This window comes from Cibotium barometz, chromosome 26 (genome assembly GCF_041138505.1).
Source record: "Cibotium barometz isolate CiBa-2024 chromosome 26, ASM4113850v1, whole genome shotgun sequence".
Lineage (NCBI taxonomy): Eukaryota > Viridiplantae > Streptophyta > Polypodiopsida > Cyatheales > Cibotiaceae > Cibotium > Cibotium barometz.
Genome location: NC_141071.1, coordinates 4,837,309 through 4,858,590, shown reverse-complemented (window position 1 = coordinate 4,858,590; position 21,282 = coordinate 4,837,309). Strand labels below are relative to the sequence as shown.

The window sequence follows — 21,282 nt, the reverse complement described above, 5'->3', positions numbered from 1 at the left end:
CTTGAAGGAGGTGTTCTACTTGCTCGTCGATTTTCCTTGGCATGCAAAACTCTGCTGGTCGACTCCTTCAGAGACATCTAAAAGCTGGTCGACTAGTGGTATAGCTCTCTTGAGGTTGGTTAATTGCTGGTACAACCCTCTTGAGGTTAGTCGATTCTCTCTGTGGGCATGGTAGGGTTGGAGACAACCAAACAGGGCTCTCTTGGGCTGATGTGGGAATGTTGTGGGCTGTCCATGGTTGTCCCACATGTGCTTAAAACCGCGAAGGCTCTCGAATTCTGTGGAGGGACACTGAATTCAGCTTATGTTTTGTTTCTATTTTCATCTTATATTGTAGGATTCAGGTGCTTGCCAATGGAGAATCCATGGGCACCCACAAAGTTGTACCTAAAGTAGACTCCTTTTCGGTAATCTAACCATAAGGGGGGGAAGGGGGGGGGGGGAGGGATATCCCATCTTCTGGCCCCTAGTGTGGTGTACTGTGCAAAACTGTTTTATTCACTCTTTCCTCTCGTATGCTTATGTGTTTTACTATGATTCTTTATAGGTAAGATTTCCATGTTACAATTGCCCTTCCGCTACAGACCTTTTCAGGTTATAGAGATCAATGATGTATGGTATCGGTTGGACCTTCCCGATCATTGGAGGATACATAATTCCTTCGATGTCAACTTATTGAAACCATATATGGGACTACCCCCCAAGGATCATGTATTAGAGGATCGACCAGAGATGGAAGAGCAAGAAGAGATCTTGCAACCAGAACAGATTGTATTCCATTTCGTGAGAAAAAGAGAAAAGATAGTGGTCAGAAAGTTTCTCCTTAAGTTTAAGAATTATTCACCTATGGATGCGAAATGGATGCGAGATGAGTACTTTAGGGACTATCCAAAGATACTTTGATCATATGAGGAAGTGCTTGGTCCAGATGTATTTGAAGTACATGCATAGACGTTTTGCGAACGAGATGGATTCAAGAGGAAGGGATTGTACCTCAAGCCCTCTTCATTGTATATAAATTTTGGAATATAATTGATCATTATTCTGCTTATGTAATGGTTAATTGGACATGCTCTAGTTTGGGTGGTGGCAACGATGCTAGATAACCCAAGGAGCATGATTTGTATTTGGGTGGCAGCGATGCTAGATGATCCATTGGATGGCCTTATATCTTGGACTTCATAGTCAGGCGGTCATTGCGACTAGATAGCCTAGAAGACTATTTATGAATAGTTGGGCAGTCATTGCGAGCAGATAGTCAAATGATTGTATTGGACTTCACAGTTGTGCAGTCATTTGCCACCAGATGGCCCTGATAACTATATTGGATTTCATAGTCGGGTGGTCAATGCGACTAGATGGCCCAGATGACTATCGATGAACTCTATGATTATCCTCATGACTAGATAGCCTTGCGGATTGACTGAGCGGGTTCCTTCTGGAGCTAGATAGCTCCACCACCGGTTTTCGATGAGACCAAACAAGATAATCCATGAACAGGAGGATCAGTACTTGTGCACTACATACTAATGTATGTTTGAATTTCTTTGACTTTGTGTGTTGTTTTTACAATGCTTAGATTTATGGCATGAGATAGTCCACTGGGCTCAAGACTACCTGGCTAGTACCTGGAACACCCAGTGGACGTGAATGATGCATACCTATTCATTGACTAGAGTTGTCTAGTTTTTGCAGGAGGTAAGTATCGCTATATGTTATCTAACACATATTTTAGGTCATGAAGAAGTACCATCAAGAACAAAGCTATTGGTAAAAAATAAGGCATAAAGATGTTGCCAGCTGGGCAGATGACACCATGCAAATGGAGATGGACTAGAATCACAAGCTCTCCAAATGGGATTGGGACCTGGACCATATGGAACGCTTCTATTCCGCAGTTGAGGACAACTGTGATATAAGAGGGAGGAAATGTAACTAATTGGCTTCCCCTTGCTCTTTTCACATGATGGAACCCTTGCTTGGACACTAGATATGTCATGTGCATGGAAGATGCCATGGACATTCTTAGGTACTGGTCTAGAAGAGGCAGCCAGATAAAGAGTATGAGAACTAGATAGAACCAGGACCAGGATTTATGGAGTACAGAATGCTATTTGGTAGTGTGAGACTAGGATAAAGGCATGGAAGAGATGGAAGGATAGTCGGCTGAGAACATAAGCTGTCGGCTGTACCAGTTTAGTGTCGGTTGCATGGAGAACTGCGCTTGGGCATCTAATGCACAATCGGACAGCGTTTAAAGAGTGATATGCGTTGAAGGCTGGCCGACCAGCAGTCAGCCAGTCTGCCAAGTCTTCAAAAGGGTCTATAAAAGGGCAGAGGTGCTCCTCAATGTAATCATTCAATCCTCTAGGGATTGGGTCCTTAGGGTCCTAGAGTAGGACAAGATTTTGGGTGTTCACCACCTTTTGTACAAGGCAGCCTATGGCTGTAGTAGAGGTACCTTTTTGTACCATATCAATATACTCAATTTCCAGCACATCTCTCTCTCTCTACTCTCTCCATATCTGTGTTTTGCATCAGCATGTCTCCAGGAGTGTTTAGGCATCACAATCTCCAATTTTATGAACAATAAAGTTTTCATGATCCACATAATCCCCAATTTGTAAACAAAGCTTCCCTAAGATAGGGGTCACTTTTGCTGACATTCCCTCGAAGCAGCACCTACAGAAATAGGAGTTCTAAACCTATCTAGAGGGAGTTTCATAGCTTCAACCACTCGGGGATGGATATAGTGGTGGGTAGCATCACTATCAAAATGAATAAGCACGGGTTGGTTGGCCACTTTACCCCAAGCCTTGAAAAGTTGTCGTCTCTCTGATGGTGTATCATCCTGGTGCTGAAGTTTCTTTGGCAATGCATTGGTTTGAGGCGGCTGGGCTTCTTGTTTAGCTTATTGAGACATTTTACAGCCATGTGTCCCTTCTTCCCACATTAAAAACACTTTCCTTTCTTAGCATATCTTTAACTTTCTTATGGGACAACTTCTTTCGGAAGAGTGGAGGTTTGTCCCCACTCCTATCCTTGTTCTCCTATGGCTCATTCTTTGATTGAGATCCTACTTTGAACCTCTTCTTTTGGGATGTATATCGATTGTCATTCTTCATCTTACCCGCCATCCAAGGCATGTGCAAGGCCTCAGCTTGTAGATCTTTTTCTTGTGCTTCCTCCAAGGACTTTGGACTAGCCATGTACACTGCTTACATAAGCTTAGACTACAATCCATTCACAAACTTACGCATTTCCATTAGTGGTGTAATGGGAGTATAAGAAGTAAACTTTAATGAAATGGCTGAAAAGTTGTTAAGGTAAGTTCCCACATTCTCACCGACTTTTTACTTTACCTCATCCCATTCTTTCTGCACATCTGCTTGAAAGTTTTCGGGTAGGAATTTGTTGTAGAACATGGTCATGAAATCGGTCCATGTCTTTGGCTCAATCCCTTCTTGTAGTACCACCTTTAGCCACCAATTCAAGGCATTATCCTTCAAATGCATCGAACCATACGAAGATTGGACTTTTCGGAGACGTCCTGGCCCCAAAAGCGGCATCAAATTGCTTGACAAAAGATAAAGCTTTCTGAGTGTCCCACTTTTCATAAAAAGCATCGAACTTGACGCTCTTTTCTCATGGCTTGACGTCCACTTTGCCACTTGATGAAGGCTTCTTTGCCTTTCTTTCCCTTGCTTGACCCGAAGATGCTGCATATGAGATAGCTGGCCTAGGGACAACCTCCCTGTCATCTCCATGACAAATGGAACGGGTAGCTCTAGATCCTTCTGCAATGGTGACTCCTTTGGCATGAAGATAAGATTTAGCAACTTCAACTCCTTCGATTTCACTCGCTCGATCCTTGATGAAATCTTCAAACATTTGAGCCCTTATATGGTCATGTTCCTTCTTAGCGCTTCAAGAAGCAAGGAATTCTTCATCTTTGAGAAACTATCTAAACCACTGAAAATCTTGGTACTCTGTTAATGACATGGCCGTAGTTTCATGAGTAATGGATCGACGACCTTGGTTCCCATCCTAAAGTCCTGGATCCCTTGTAGTTATTCCCTTCATTAGGCCCCTGGTCTCCCTCTACTCTCGAGATGGCTCTGTCACCCCAAGAAAGATTTCCTCAAGAGAAATCTTGCTCTGATAGAAATCAAACAAATATACCTATGTAGAAATACGGATCGGAGTCAATGTAAAGACACAACATCTCTGATGCCGAGCACACCACGGGGATGACCCACAAGAATCTCTCATCGGGCTAGTACCGATATCCACTATTCGTATCAAAACCCAAGTCCAGTTCCAAGGAATCCCTAGCTTGTACACCAGTGCTTTAGGGGATGATATCTAGTAGTAGAATTAATGCCCAAACAGAAGTAAAAACCAAATCTCAAGGATAGGCTCCTCGAAAGAGTGCCAAATCGAGTTCACAGATGGCGGCACAATGTTGTACCTAGTGGTGGATCTGTGGACAGCAGCCAAGTGATAGCTGGTTGACAGGGACTGACATGCTGGCAGTGCTGTTGTCTGCAAATTGACACTAGTAGCGCTCTTAGCTGGCGGTGCAAGCGGAGTCGACGACGCAGGGACTGAGACAAGTGGCGCAACGTTTGCTAAATAGACGATGCAAGGACTGAGACAAGCACAGGCCGGCGGCAGTGGCGCAGGAGGCACAGAGACTGACCGGCGGCGCGTTGTTGGTGAGAGAGATTGGCAGGGGCGATGGTGGTGCAGCTCAACAATTTGGTGGGTGAAGATGAAACCGATCCCGTCAAGTGGGAAAGACTCCGTTGGACACCCACACGCTTAATAGCACAACTTTAAAACCACAAATTTGAAATGGACAACTTAATACAACTTGAAATTGAAATGGAAAGATGGACACCAGCACTGGGGCCGCAAAACGGGCCGACCCCCCCCTCAATATATGATATATTTATTGGGAGTATTTAATGAATACAATGCTCCATGGGTTCCAAGAACCAGATAATGTCCATGTACATATGAAAACAGTACCAAACAAATAGTCTCGAAGTCGAATTTCGAAGTAGATGCTCGAAGCAGAACGACCACTAGTGTGGTCCAATCTCTACGGTCCTGTGCTTTCACTGAACTCCGCGGAGAGCGCCTCACTGGTGTTCCGAGACCACGCACAAACAGGCGCTCTCGTACTAACGCCTGGCTCTCCCGATCTCAGCACATTTGGACCGAGGTTCTCCAATAGAGCTTGGACAACCCGGCACCGAACGGGTGTGGCCGTAGAGGGAGTCGGGAATCCCTTATCAGATTTAAACACAAAATACTTTACTTAAATCTGAAATTCACTTACTTGTGGATGGCTGATAGAAAACCAATACTCGAGGTGTTTGTGTAGAAGATGAAGCCACCCAGGGGATGTGAAGTCTTCTTGTAGTCGCCGGTGGAGAAGATGAGCAACCTCTTTCAAAGTAGGAAAAAGACACCTTGTTGAAGAAATAGTCACCTCGTGGTGAACCACCAAGACAAGTACCACCGCAAGAGACCACAGCCGCCTACTGTGAAAGGAGGAGTACCCACTTGCAAGGAGAAGATACCTGGCTGCTGTGTGGAGGAGCCGGCTAATCTGAACGTGCAGCCTTCAGTAGATGGTAAGCCGTCCTGTTGGAAGACAAGCGCTTGGGGTAACTGATGCAGAGAGGGCAGCCTGTGCAGTTCAGTTATGCCTGGCTGCAACCTGCGCAACCCACCTGTAGGAGAGAGGATGTGATAGGCGCCTGGCTGGGGGAGGAGAAGCAGTCGCCAGCAGTGACGGTGTAGTCGCCTGTATGGGAGGTGAAGCAGCCGCCTGCTGCAAGAGAGGAGGCAGCGCAGCAGTGTAGCCCTTGGAGGTGACAGCCGCCTAGTGAAGGGGCTGAGGTGCACACAGCCGCCTGTGAGAAAGGATGCCTCGCTGCTGTACACAGACGCAGCCCACCTGTAGGAGGGTAGATGGTGTAGGCGCAGCCTGTAGTGCAGTTGCACCAGCCGCCTAGGAAAAACAGGCGCAAGGAAGATGGTCGCCGGGTGATCTTACGTAAAAGGGAGGAAGCGAATCATGCCCACGCTTGAAAGGGAACGTTTTCTTTTATAAAATTAAAGTGGAGTTTTTTCTACGCTTGCATGTGGGTGAGGAGTGTGGGTAGGTGACCATGCCCACCCCCACACTCACTTAAAGTGGAGCTCCCCACCTTGGCCCCTAAGTGGGTGCCCAAAGGGGGTGCCCACTTTTAAGTGTGTGAACATTAAACCTTATAAAATAAAAGGTTAGAATATGAAACATTAAAACAACATGTGCGACATACTTACCACCTGTTCACATGCACCAAAACTCGTCAGAATACAGAGCACACTTCACGACTCACTGGCAGGCGTCCCCGCTCAGTAAGTAACACGTCAAGCAGGTAAACACAAAAATACAAGTCATGCGAAAACAGTTTCAAACATGCAAATCATGTGTGCATGTGCAAATAGTAACATGGACATATCTCCCGTTCAGGGAACAAGTACAAAATATCTGTCGACACAAAACTGGCACGACATAAAAACATAAAAACCTGGTCTTCCTATGGAGTGACAGTCCCATAGGTAAGACACAGTTCCAAGAACGAGTTTCCTTATGGTGTGACAGTCCCATAGGCAAAACACGGCACGAATACTCGCTCTTCCATGGCGTGACAATCCCATGGGTCGAACACAGTCCAGGTCATACACGGGTGGCACTAGTTTGGCTCCCGTCCATACGACACCATCCTGCTAACACACGGGTGGCACCAGTCTGGCTCCAGTCCATGTCAGCAAAATACTGGCCTCTTCACATGAGACACCGGCCTGGCCTCAAGTGAACGAGACGAAAAAACTGGAGATGGACCAAAATTGGTGACATCCCCCCGGGCTTCTAAAGAGTTGACCTCAACTGAAAACCCTCAAGATATGCCTGCAACAATTGTGGATAATCTGCAAAATAATCCTCAGTCACCCACTTGGCATCAATAGGCAAATAATTTTTAAACTTCACAAGGTATCTCCTGGAAAGCTTTCCTACAGGTAGCTTTCTCTCCTTGTGAAAAACAATCTGTTCTGGCTGGAGGATCTCCTCAAGCTCTTCAATTTCTGGCGGATCTTCTGTGACAGGCTCATCAGGATCTGGCCCCACATATTTCTGAAATAGACTCACATGAAAAGCATTGTGAATCTTCCAATGACTAGGTAAAGCAAGCCTGTAGGACACTTCATTGATCTTTTGAATCACCTTGAAGGGTCCATAATAGCGAGGAGAAAGCTTAGGATATGATCCTTCTCGTCCTGGCCTCTTCCGAAGCCTAGCCTTCTCAAATTTCAGCAATACCCAATCACCTTCTTTGACTTCCATGTCCCTTCTATGCTTGTCAGCAGCCATTTTATGCTTATCCTGAGATCTTGCAATGGTTGTCCGCACCTGATCAAAGGCAACATCCAAGTCACGAACATATTCATTAGCTGCAAAAATCTCATCCTTTGTACGAAGGATGGGTGGCAAGACCACTCTGCCATAAATAATCTCAAACGGAGCCTTGCCCTTGGAAGCATGGATCGTATTGTTGTAGGCAAACTCAACAAGTGGAAGATACTTCTCCCATGCAGTCTTTTGATCTGCCACATAACATTTCAATAAATCCAACACAGCTGAATTTGCAGCTTCACTTTGGCCATCCGTTTGGGGATGATAAGCTGATGAAAACTCAAGTTTAGTACCCATATTATCAAACAAAGCCCTCCAAAATAGGCTGGTAGTCCTGGGATCTCTATCCCCGACAATGGATTTAGGCATACCATGATGCTTGAAAATATTAGCAAGAAAAAGCTTTACCATATGATCAGCTTTAATGGTTTTCTTGACGGGCAAGAAATGAGCTTGCTTGCTAAACCTGTCCACAATAGTCCAAATAGCATCATTCCCATGCTGGAATCTAGGCAAATCCATAATAAAATCCATCGTGATACTTTCCCAAGGTTGCGAGGGAATAGGCAATGGCTGAAGCAAACCTGGAGGCTTTTGCCTGTCAAATTTCACCTTTTGGCAAGTAATACATGCATGCACATAAGCCTCAATGTCTTTACGTATGCTCGGCCAAAAGAAATACCTCTGAATCATGCATGTAATAGGCATAATACCTCTATGACCAGCATAAGGTGGAGCGTGACATTCGTCCATAACCTTTGGACGCAAATCCTTTACCACACATAGGCAATTATCCTTCATGAGATAACCCTCGTTGATAACATAAGAGGCATGTGAATGACCAGCCATCAAATCAGTCCATATATGGCAAAAATCAGCATCCAAATGATACAAATCTCTCATAGCAGATAGGTCTCCATGAGAGGTCACTGACATTGCAGCAACATAAGGCCTCCTAAATAGTGCATCGGCCACCACATTTTTCTTTCCTGGAGTATGCACAATCTGAAAATGAAACATGGAAAGAAAGTTTGCCATTCTCATCCGCTTCTCTGAAAGCTTGGTTTGAGATAGAAAGTATCTCAAGCTTTGATGATCTGTCTTGACTACAAATTCAGCCCCAAGAAGGTAATGTTTCCAAATCTTTAAGGCGTGAATTACAGCCAAGAGCTCTTTCTCATAGATATCCATATGAAGCTCAGCATCATGCAAACGACACCTCTCGTATGCAACTGCATGCCCTTCTTGATTTAGGACAGCTCCTATGCAATCACCACAAGCATCACATTCAACCACGAATGACTTGTGCAAGTCAGGGACAATCAATACTGGACCACATATGATCGCATGCTTGAGCTGCAAGAAATTATCCTGTTCCTTTGAAGTCCATTTGAAAGCAGTTTTCTTCTTCGTGAGATCATGTAGAGGAGTGGCAATCATAGCAAAATGCTTTATGAAACGCCTGTAGTACGAACATAATCCCAGAAAACTACGTACTTGATGTACGTTTTGCAATTCGGGCCAATTGCGAATAGTCTCTATCTTTGCAGGATCCATTGTAACTCCATCCTTGGATACAATATGTCCCAGATAATGAATCTGTGAAAGGAAGAACTCACTTTTCTTGGCATTGACGAAAAGTTTATGCTTCCGTAACTCTTCGAACACTGTGACCAAATGAGTTCTGTGTTCCTGCTCATTCTTGGAGAAAACCAAGATATCATCAAAGAAGACTCCTGTGAACTTGCGATGGGGTCGGAATATCCTATCCATCATACGATTAAAAGTAGCAGGAGCATTGGTGAGACCAAAAGGCATTACCAAGAATTCATATAGTCCGAAGGTTGTCCTGAATGCAGTCTTATGGACATCTTGTGGCACCACGCGTATCTGGTGATAACCACTCTTCAAATCAAGTCTGCTAAAACAAGCCGAACCATCAAGCTTATCCAAAATATCATCAATACGCGGAATTGGGAATCTGTTCTTGATGGTAAGCTTGTTCAAAGCTCTATAGTCCACACACATACGGAATGATCCGTCCTTCTTTTGAACAAGAAGCACAGGAGAGCAGTAAGGTGAGGAACTGGGCTGAACCAAACCTTTCTCTAAAAGCTCGTTTACCTGCTTCATGATTTCTTCTTGTTGTGCAACACTCACTCGGTATGCGGGTTTGTTAGGTGGAGAACTACCTGGCACAAGATCTATGCGGTGATCTTTGGGCCTTTGGGGAGGTAATTCACCTAGCAACGAGTCAGCAAAACAGTCTTTGAATGTATTAAGAAAATTCAGCCTATCATTAGACATAGCATCCACATTTTGATGATTTGGCACAAGACTATCACGCACAAAAACCAAGTACGCTGAAAGACTCTTTTTCATTGCTTTATTAATATGTGTGATACAAGTGGGATGGAATCCCCTTCTTTGCCAGCATCAATAAAATGCATGCGGCCTTTATGCATAAAGGAAATCATATTGGACTTGTAATCTTTGTGGGGCTCAAGCCTATGGTGCCACGGCTTGCCCAACAATACATCACATCCATTCAGTGGAGCAACTAAGAAATGCTCATTGTCAAGGTAGCCCTGAATATGGATGCGCAACTTCCCTATCAAAGGGGTAACCTGCACCTCTTTACCAATAAATGTAGCTTCGGCTTTAATCTGAGGTCCCATGTTTTCAACCTCAATACCCAATGCAGCTGCCATTTGCATAGAGATGAAATTGTCAGTTGCACAGTCATCAAACATGAAGAGTGCGGGCTGATCCTTGATTTGCCCCCAAGCCTTGCAAACCATACGCTCTTTTGCATCATGACCTCTATTTCCTTGCACATCAGGAACTGCATGTACATTAGCTTTGGTGTGCTTGTCCTCGTGCTTTGATTTGCGATCTGGGCATTGTCGAAACATGTGGTCTTTGCTACCACAAGAAAAGCATTTTCCATCCTTGGCATATTGCTCTCTTTGCTCCGGGGTTAATCCGAATTTGTTCTTCCAAGTGGAGATGGGATCCTTGGTGATCTTTTCAGTAATGAGCAGCAGTCCCTTTCAAAAACATGCTAGCATGGCGCACCTTTGACTTTTCTGTGAAATCCTCATCGCTAAAAGCAATGTCGAACTGTACCACAAACACCTTAGAAGCATCATGTTCACCATGAAAAGCATCAAATTTAACAGATTTGTCACCTGCTTTGAATTCCTTGAGCTTCCTGGCATGAGGCTCATGGTCTTCTCTTTCTCTTTTCCCCTTATCCAACGGGGTAGCCCTGTCTGCATGGGCTCCATGGGCCGTCATAGAAATTTCATGGGGCACGGTGGCATGTGCTCCACGAACTCGAAACTCAGATGCATGTGACTTACCTGCATATGGCATGGTCTCTCCATGAGACAACTCAGAAGGCAAAATTTTTCTAGAAGTAGACCTGTCACCATGAGATACATGTCTTGCATGCATGTGACTTTCATGCCCTCCATGAGCACTGGCATACATATATCTATCAGGCTTAGTGCCTTGTGGAGAAGATGCATGTGAGAGGTGACTGTCACCTCTTCCCTTTGCATAAAAGATTTAAGCCTTTGAGACGCGGGATCTCCATGCTTCAAACGAGGTGGATTTCTAAATTTCAACTCTCCGTCATCTCCCTCTTTGATATCACCTTTGCGGAGGATTCTGGGAAGCCCTGCTTTTTACCATAAGCGGGCCAAGCTTTTGATTTTCACTTCTTCACTCTGCTTTTGTCTTTTTGACTTTAGGCTTAATAAAATATTATTGAAGTTTAATAAAGTTCTTTAGTTTTTCTTTTTTTTGGCTTTAGGGCCTTGCTTTTTGGCCCTAGAGATGTTTTCTTAAAAAACAACTTTTAGCTTTTTGGTTCAGTTCAGTCTCCTCTTGCCAATGGTGCTCTTGGCTCACGCGGTCAATCTAATTTGACTTTTTGCTTTTCTCTGCTTTTTGACAAAGACTGGTGCTTTTTCTTGAGCAAACCTTATGGTCCCTTGCTCCATACCTTCTTCCACCTGTCTAGTGTCCGGGCTCTAAGGGAAAAAGGACCAAAGGACCAGATGTGCGAGAGGTCAGAGAAAATTAACACAACATGAAATGGATGAATGAGTGTATGTTTATTGGTGAATGAAATCCAGTACAAGAGGCCATCTAATGTGAGGTCTCTAAGCAGAAGACCGGTGAAGAAGCAAAGACAAGGTCAGAGCTAAAGCATGGTCGGTGATGAAGGCTCGCATCGATGTGAGACAAAGGTACTCCGTGAGGTGGTCACTGTCGAATGACCAGAGAGGTCTGCCATCCCGATTTCGAATGATGATGATAAGCAAAGAGGGCTACTGTCCCAACGATGTGAACTGATGAGCAGAGAGGGTTGTTGTCCCAATGATGTGAACTGATGATGAAGCAGAGAGTTGGGTTGCTGTCCAGAGAGGATCTGTAGGAGAAAAAACGTAGATGTGATGGAGCAGAGAGTTGGCTACTGTCCCAAGATATGTTGCAACAAAAAACATTCATATGATGAAGACGTAGCCTGCTGCTGCAGAGGGTAGGTATGTAGCATTGCTCTCCTGAGAAGCAACAGCATGGGTGCTGCTGATCCAGATAAGAAGGTCCATAGCAGTAGTGTACAGAAAGTGATGGTGACAATCAGCCTAATGCGATGAAGCATCGGTAGCAATAGCAGTAGCAGCTTTATAACGATGATGTTGTGTATTTTCTTCAATTATGAAGCTTCTGTATATATATGGTGTTGGGTTGCTGGTCAGCCGAGGGAGGACTGTCAAACGGTTGCAAGACAAGGAAAAACATAATAAATTAGCACACCCTCTCTTCACTTTTCCCACCCATAGGTGCCACCAGCCAGACTCCCGTGACATCAATGACTATCATCCGAACTCAACCTAATTTCAGTAAGTATGATGGTAAGTGTGATCATTTAGCTGTCAATCAATTTATTCATCAGCTTAATGCATATTTTCCTTTGGCAAAGCTAATAGATTCTCAAGACAAAGTCTTTAGGGTGAGGCAGTCACTTGGTGGAAGCATCGATCTAGTTTCCATATAGACAAGATCACAAGTGTCACATCTTTTCACTGGGATACCTTTGTCCATGACCTAAAGATCAGATTTCTCCCTCCCCAATATTTGACCAACCTGGGAAATGAGTTCTATGGACTCAAACAGAACGGGTCACGTATGCTTCAGTTTTTCGGTAAGGTTATCACTTTAGCACAACAGTTAGGGCTATCTGAGCAGGCCAAGATGGATCAATTCATTCATGGATTAGATCCTAACATCCGATTCACAGTTCGTAACTTTGAAACCAACATCTATAACCAAGCCTTGATTCTTGTTCAAAATGAAGAAATAAAGATGAACGGAGGGAGGCAAGCCCAAGAAACCACAATCTAGTATCAAACCCCAGCATCAACAAACTGCTTCATAGCCAGGGAATGGTAATTCGTCTTCTAAAGACACCAAGAAGAACGACAATTGGGTGATTGCAAGATCAGGGTGTCCAGTTTTGTCCACTCAAGCACCCTATAAACAGTAAAAAAACAGGCATTTGTTTACCTTTAGGACCAATCTCTCCTACCTAATGATGGAAGTTCCTTTCAAGTTCTGTTGTTGAAACATCACATGCAAAGTTGGGAATATAGTTGCATAATCTCATTAAGCATTAGATAGTAGAAAGTCCTCATTTCCTTAGGTACAAAGTCAATGTATACACTGTGTCTCAAATTTGGACCGATTAATATCTTTTACATATAAACTCATATGAGATTCCCACTTTGGACCTTAGATCTTCACATAATATAGAGCTTAACTTGAAGCTTTTAGAACATTTTAAGCAATTTGTCTATTTTCTTTAAATATTTGAAGGTCTTTAAAGTGTTATAATATATGCCACTTTTTGCATCCACAATAACTACCACTTCAAATGCTCAATCTTGTAGATCAAAAGAGTGATAGATAGTGAGACATTAGTAGAATGTGGTGGTTAGTCAAAATTGCAAATCCAGTATTTGGATTTTAATGATCTCTTTTCCAAAATTCTTCCAGGCTATCAAAAGGTGTGTAAATATTAATAATCTAATTAGTAAAATTACATTTTTGATGTAAATCATCTAAAACCTATAGAGACTAGTGTACTTGTAAATATACATCTATGAAAAAAAATTTGGATCGCTCTAAGTATGAAAAGATCGTGTTTTTATGATTTCATCATATTTTTTATGAATTTTGTTTAATTAGACTAATTTATATTAATTTAAGTTATATTGGGTTTATTTAAGTGCATGTGTATTTTCTATTAGTTTCTTGATCCCATTTGGAGTACCTTGCCTCCCCCCAAATTTGTTGTCCAAGCATTGTCCCAGTCCAGCATAAACTAGACAAAACTGGACACCCTGATCTTACAACAACCCAATTGTAGCTCTAGTTCAGGGGGTAAGAAGGATAACCAATCCAAACCTAAGAAAAACCCTAAGGAAAAGGCTAAAGTGGGCATCACTGGAGGCTATCTTCCTCTAGAGAAGAAAAGGAAGTACCAGTCAGAAAACAGATATTTTTTCTATCATACCATTGGGCATGGTAAGAAGGATTGTCAAAAATGGCAAGCGAAATGAGAACCTATCTGGCTCACGGAACTGCCATCCCCATCTGGCACTGTGGAACACCACCAACAAACCTCCTGGGAGTTCTTCCCAATCTGTGTTCTTGCCTTGGGCTTCAAATCCGTGTACTTTCCTGTACCTTGGACCTGTACACCATCATCTGGGGACTGAATCAGTGTTTAGCTTGGCTTAGCCTGATGCTCTGATACCAATGTAACACACGGAAGCTCTGGAGTCTTCTTTCAGCCCTAAACACTCTTGAAAATCTTTTGATGCAAAAACGCAGGTATAGAGAGAGAGTAGAGAGAGAGAGAGGTGCTGGAAAATTCAATATATTCTATGGTACAAAAAGGTACTTAAATCTGCAGCCATGGGCTGCCTTACATAAAAGGTGGTAACACACCAAAAATCTGTCCCCTATGGGACTCCTACTGACTCAAACCCCTAGAGGGAGAGAATGAGTTCTATGCTGAGCATCATTGCTATTTATAGTCACTTGTATGGCTGGAGGAGCTGGCCGACTGCTGTCGGACCAGTCGACTGGCATTAAATCTTCATTAAAATATTGGGTGCTTGCAACCGCCTTTACCAGGTACAGTCGGCTCCACTTGTTCAGCCGACAGTCCCCTTATCTTGCAGCAACAGCCGACAGCCCTCTGGTCTTCAGTTTGCTCTCCACGCCTGTCTCCAGTCTACACTGCCCAAGGTGCTCTCTGTGCTCTATCATTCTGGTTCTACTCTTTATCTGGTTGCCTTTTCTGGATCTAGCCCTGAGAATGTCCATGGCATCTATGATGCAAATGACATCCCCCTCTGCTAAACTTGATGACGGGATTCCAACCTGCTCTTGGATGACTGTCATCATCCCAATCCTGTCCCGAAGTCCCTCTGTCATCATCCATCCTTGGCAACCGTTTTCTCTGAAAAACTCGGCCTGTTCTCCAAACCACTCTGTCTCTAATGAAGATCTATGCATCTGGTCTTCCTCTAGTTCACAATCCATTCCTGCCCTGACTCTAAACACCGTCTTGGTCTTCATTCCTGGAACTGAGTCTAGCACTCACATCACCCTTGGAGGATCAACCTCCCTTGGGACCGTTACCTGAGAACCTATCTGGCTCATGGAACTGCCATCCCCATCTGGCACTGTGGAACACCACTAACAAACCTCCTGGGAGTTCTTCCCAATCTGTGTTCTTGCCTTGGGCTTCAAATCCGTGTACTTTCCTGTACCTTGGACCTGTACACCATCATCTGGGGACTGAATCAGTGTTTAGCTTGGCTTAGCCTGATGCTCTGATACCAATGTAACACACGGAAGCTCTGGAGTCTTCTTTCAGCCCTAAACACTCTTGAAAATCTTTTGATGCAAAAACGCAGGTATAGAGAGAGAGTAGAGAGAGAGAGAGGTGCTGGAAAATTCAATATATTCTATGGTACAAAAAGGTACTTAAATCTGCAGCCATGGGCTGCCTTACATAAAAGGTGGTAACACACCAAAAATCTGTCCCCTATGGGACTCCTACTGACTCAAACCCCTAGAGGGAGAGAATGAGTTCTATGCTGAGCATCATTGCTATTTATAGTCACTTGTATGGCTGGAGGAGCTGGCCGACTGCTGTCGGACCAGTCGACTGGCATTAAATCTTCATTAAAATATTGGGTGCTTGCAACCGCCTTTACCAGGTACAGCCGGCTCCACTTGTTCAGCCGACAGTCCCCTTATCTTGCAGCAGCCGACAGCCCTCTGGTCTTCAGTTTGCTCTCCACGCCTGTCTCCAGTCTACACTGCCCAAGGTGCTCTCTGTGCTCTATCATTCTGGTTCTACTCTTTATCTGGTTGCCTTTTCTGGATCTAGCCCTGAGAATGTCCATGGCATCTATGATGCAAATGACATCCCCCTCTGCTAAACTTGATGACGGGATTCCAACCTACTCTTGGATGACTGTCATCATCCCAATCCTGTCCCGAAGTCCCTCTGTCATCATCCATCCTTGGCAACGTTTTCTCTGAAAAACCCGGCCTGTTCTCCAAACCACTCTGTCTCTAATGAAGATCTATGCATCTGGTCTTCCTCTAGTCCACAATCAATTCCTGCCCTGACTCTGAACACCGTCTTGGTCTTCATTCCTAGAACTGAGTCTAGCACTCACATCACCCTTGGAGGATCAACCTCCCTTGGGACCGTTACCTGAGAACCTATCTGGCTCACGGAACTGCCATCCCCATCTGGCACTGTGGAACACCACCAACAAACCTCCTGGGAGTTCTTCCCAATCTGTGTTCTTGCCTTGGGCTACGAATCCGTGTACTTTCCTGTACCTTGGACCTGTACACCATCATCTGGGAGGACTGAATTAGTGTTTAGCTTGGCTGAGCCTGATGCTCAGATACCAATGTAACACGCGGAAGCTCTGGGAGTCTTCTTTCAGCCCTAAATACTCTTGAAAACCTTTTGATGCAAAAACGCAGGTATAGAGAGAGAGTAGAGAGAGAGAGAGGTGCTGGAAAATTTAGTATATTCTATGGTACAAAAGGGTACTTAAATCTGCAGCCATGGACTGCCTTACATAAAAGGTGGTAACACACCAAAAATCTGTCCCCTATGGGACTCCTATTGACTCAAACCCCTAGAGGGAGAGAATGAGTTCTATGATGAGCATCATTGCTATTTATAGTCACTTGTATGGCTGGAGGAGCTGGCCGACTGGCATTAAATCTTCATTAAAATATTGGGTGCTTGCAGCCGCCTTTACCAAGCACAGCCGGCTCCACTTGTTCAGCCGACAGTCCCCTTATCTTGCAGCCGACAGCCTTCTGGTCTTCAGTTTGCTCTCAATGCCTGTCTCCAGTCTACACTGCCCAAGGTGCTCTGTGCTCTATCATTCTGGTTCTACTCTTTATCTGGTTGCCTTTTCTGGATCTAGCCCTGAGAATGTCCATGGCATCTATGATGCATATGACATGACACCTATGCTGGCAGCAAGCCTAATCATCATGCGTGGTACACCTCTACATCATTCCAAAGGGTGACACTTGAGTGCAGGACATGCACTACCTTCATGTGCAAGACATGACCATGACCATGTATGAGATGTGTACACCTAACCAAGGACTCTAAAGTGGATCCCTGGCTGACTCGTCCTGGACAGGGGCTCACAAGGGGCTAGTTATACCACTCTAGGTCCTACACCTACTGTACATATATGGCCATTTGGCATCCAAGTGCATGGTGCACGTGACATGGGCGCAATATGTTAGAACTTAGGAGGAGACATGTCTCTGTAGGTTTGCTTCACAAGCAGAGGACAAATGAGGGTAGATGCTAGTTAATAGCACTTGGTCCACACACACAAGGGTGAGAAAGCTCCACTTTTGCCATAGCCATGAAGATAGATGCTACTTGAGAGAGCATTTTGTCCACATGCACAAGGGTGAGAAAGCTCCACTTGTGCCATAGCCATGCTTAATATCATCTACATGATGACCTTTCCCCAAAGCAAAAATCCAATCATCATTAATATAATTAACCAAGTCTTTAACTACAAGATAACAAATCCAAGTTTTCAGGTTAGAGCCTCTAATTGCACAATCATCTGCATGATGACCTTTGGGGAAAGGTCATCTGCATGATGACCTTTCCCCAAAGCAAAAATCCAATCATCATTAATATAATTAACCAAGTCTTTAACTACAAGATAACAAATCCAAGTTTTCAGGTTAGAGCCTCTAATTGCACAATCAAAGACTCTGATCAACAAGTATTCAAATAACCAAATGGGTTCATTGAAATTAAGAAGATGGGTCCACATACGTTGAAAATTATATGGGTTTACAATGGTTAAGCATATGGGTTCACAATGAATAAGCATATGGACTCGTATATGAGTCTCCAGAGATAAAACAATGATTAGGTAGAATTGTTCACATAGATTGAACAATGATTAGGTAGAATTGTTCACATAGATTGAACAATGATAAGGAAGAAGAGTTCACATAGATTTTGCAAATGGGTAACATGGTTGCAGCACGCAAGAGGTTAATCGTTGTAATGCGCAAGAAAGCCTTCTTTATGCCTGTGAGTCTATACGACTCCAATTAGAGAGAGAGTAGAGGAGAGAGAGAAAGCACATAAGAGTTGACACAATATTGGGTCCCAATTAACCCACTCAAGCCCCCCCCCACCCCTCACATAGGTGTATTTGCTTATATTAATCTTTGGAGAACTTACAACAATGAGTATGAATGATGACTAAGGATTGCAAAATGCAAGGATGATGTAGACTAGACGCGGGTTGATCCAAATGTTGTCCAAGCTCCTTTCAATGGCTCTTCAAGACCACTATGCAACCCCAAAACTGAGGGATGCACATATGCTGCTGAATGCTGAAGATGCCCTTGGTGGAGACTTGGGAATGCTTGGAATCTGCTTGGAACTGATGCTGAATTTGTTGAATACTTGAATGATGGAATGGAAGGGATGCGTACGCTTTTATACGTACAAAAGCTACTCATCGGTCAATCCCTTGTGGACAAATAATGCCCATTAATGCTTTTAAATACTGGTCGACTTGGTACTGCTCACGACCTGGTCTCGTCCCCTTGCCATGCTAGCCGACTACTGCTGCCCATAGGCAGTTAGTGCTGGCCAACAGCCTTTGGTGGGGCTCTTATGCTTGGCCAATGGGGCATAGGTAGGATAGCCGACTAGCTACCAAGGCCCTCCTATGGCTTGGATGCTGCCCTTTAAGGGTTGGCCATGCCATGGCTTGGCCCATAGGCTTATCTATATGCTACTAATGCAAACCTAATACTAAGGCTGACACTACATGCACTATCTGATAAATTCTTCAAGTTAAGAGGACTGACACATGCAGACTTATATACCTAGATGAATCCAAGAACATGCCTTATAAGAAAGTGCAATTTATAACCTCATGGTAGTCATCCACAAGACAATAAACCATCAACTCCATCATGCATATTATGGACTAGATATTATGACATCCCCACTAACATCATCAGTGCCCAAAAGTGGGTGTAGAACTTGGTATCAATATATGCTCCCACACACACATAGCATACATTCATACAGAGGTCTGCCTATGGAGACTGACCTACGTAGCCCATGCCTAACATGTCCCGAACTAGGCCTCGCAATGGAGCCACGTGATGAAGGATGCACTGATGTAGAGCCAGTGTGTCACATAGCACTCCAATGCAGGAAGCATGTGACAATGGTTCTCTCTCTCTCCCCCGTGCATGTGCACACATGTATGTACACAGTGCACACACAGCCCACAATCATACTATTGCACAAGACTGCCTTATACTCGTCCATCTACATTTATAAACCCTCTATCTTTGTGTATAAGCACATACATTTGCTAAACCTGTTCTTAAGCATCCGTAAGTACAAAAAACCTTTAATCAATGATGAAATCAGAAACCCTTTTGAAGCTTAAACAAACCAAAACATGCATTACATATCTTACGCTGCAAAGATATGATGAGTAAAGCTTTTTGCCATGAAATTTTGAACTGTCAGAGGCGAGAGAGAGAGAGAGAGAGAAGCAAACCCTGATTCCGCAGCCACCGTTGCAATTGCTGTGCAAGCAAAAAAAGCTGTAATATATCTGCACAGATCAATGAAGCTCCACGCCTCCTCTGCGGAGATAGCAAAAGGGTTTTCCCTTTTACCTGCTGTGCTTCCCGAAACATGCATAGGGCTTTAACCCTCCATCTCCTCCTCTTAGTGGGACTAGGCCTGCAACGTTCGACTCTCGAATAGCCCATCTGGCATTGCCTAGCTTTTCCATGTGGCCGATAGCCATTGTGATAGCCTGCTAGATTTTTGCGATTGCCATTGCATGGTTTTCATTGTCCGACGCCTATCGCGAGCCTTTAGCTGCGTGTTTACAGCAGAGAACTTGCTAAGCTTCGTGAGGAAAAAATCGTACCGAGAAGCCCTACCTCTTGTGTGCATTTTTGTGAGGAAAAAATGGTACCGTTCCAGAAGAAGGCGGGAGTTGCCCTAATTTTGTCGTCCTCCCCGGTACTTTCTTTCTTCGGGGCAGGAGTGCGCTGGAGCGTACTTTGGTGTGGACGCCTTGTAGTGTAAATTGTAATGCTACCCGGACGTACTACTGTCCAGATTTTGAGAATCTCTCCGCTCAGGTTTTAAAAAGCCCTCATCTGTTCCTTAATCTATGAAGTACCCGGAACATTTTGGTGCCGCTGCTGCTGAGGGCCATTTCTCGAGAGGTAGCTTATAGATAAGCTGCACCTATTCACGGCAATGCCTCCCCTGTTTTCCCTCAAGACTATCTCCCACGGGATCATAAAGACCCCTTAGGCATGGGTCAACGGCGGGGAAGGCCGGCGGGCGGGCGAGGACAATGGGGGTCGTTTGTAAACTTGGGCGTCGGCGGCATTTTTGTAAACGCGGGAAAATTTGTAAACTCGGTAGGCCCCCCTACCCCCTGACAGTCCAACAAGCCGGCAGCCATCCTCCAGCTAAGGCTGGGTTCAGACCGGACGGCGGAAGAGAGAGAGAAAGGGGCGCTCATCCTTAGTGGCTGAAATGTATTGGCTAGCAAAAAGGTTCTCCACTGCCGGCCCCATTGAACCATGGGCGAGCCCCCCCCCTCGGAAATGAAAAGCTTCCACTCGGAAGACGCGAGAGAGAGGTGCCACATAGGCGATTGTCAGCTGTGAGCCGTAGATCTTTTCTGCCTTGCTGGTCTACCTCCGCCTCGTGTGAACCGTAAGCCCGGCGGAAGGAGTTTTTGCTCTCCTCTTCCGCCGTCCTTTGTGAACCCACCCTAAGATCGAACGGCCCTCGTTGGCCCTACCCGCGTGCCTAGGCTTCCACCGTTGATCCCATGCCCACGGGGTCTTAATGACCCTGTCGGAAATAGTGTTGAGGCCTGTCTTCCCCATCTCCCTCTCTTGGGTTATGCCTCTCACATGCCCACCTCCTTGGCTGCCCACATTCACGCTCTCTATGCCACCCGCCTCTCCTTGTCCAACACACCCGTTTCCTTGCCTTGGGAATTGTGCTCATTCAGCGCACGGCTACCTCGGACGCTCTTGTGCAAGAGTTATCGTCGCGAGAGAGAGAGAGAGAGAGAGAGAGAGAGAGAGAGAGAGAGAGAGAGAGAGAGAGAGAGAGAGAGAGAGAG

The 21,282-nt window shown here is 44.7% G+C and overlaps 1 long non-coding RNA gene across 1 annotated transcript in view; it reads right to left on the bottom strand.

Annotated features, from left to right (window-relative positions):
* Positions 1-20,395, bottom strand: part of LOC147623591 (uncharacterized) — a 42,889-nt gene extending 22,494 nt beyond the window's left edge. The window contains exons 1-2 of the long non-coding RNA XR_015269275.1: positions 20,107-20,395; positions 19,678-20,006 (exon numbers count right to left, since the gene is read on the bottom strand). This is a non-coding gene — a long non-coding RNA (uncharacterized LOC147623591). The remainder of the gene's footprint in view (positions 1-19,677; positions 20,007-20,106) is intronic.
* Between the last annotated feature and the right edge of the window lie 887 nt (positions 20,396-21,282).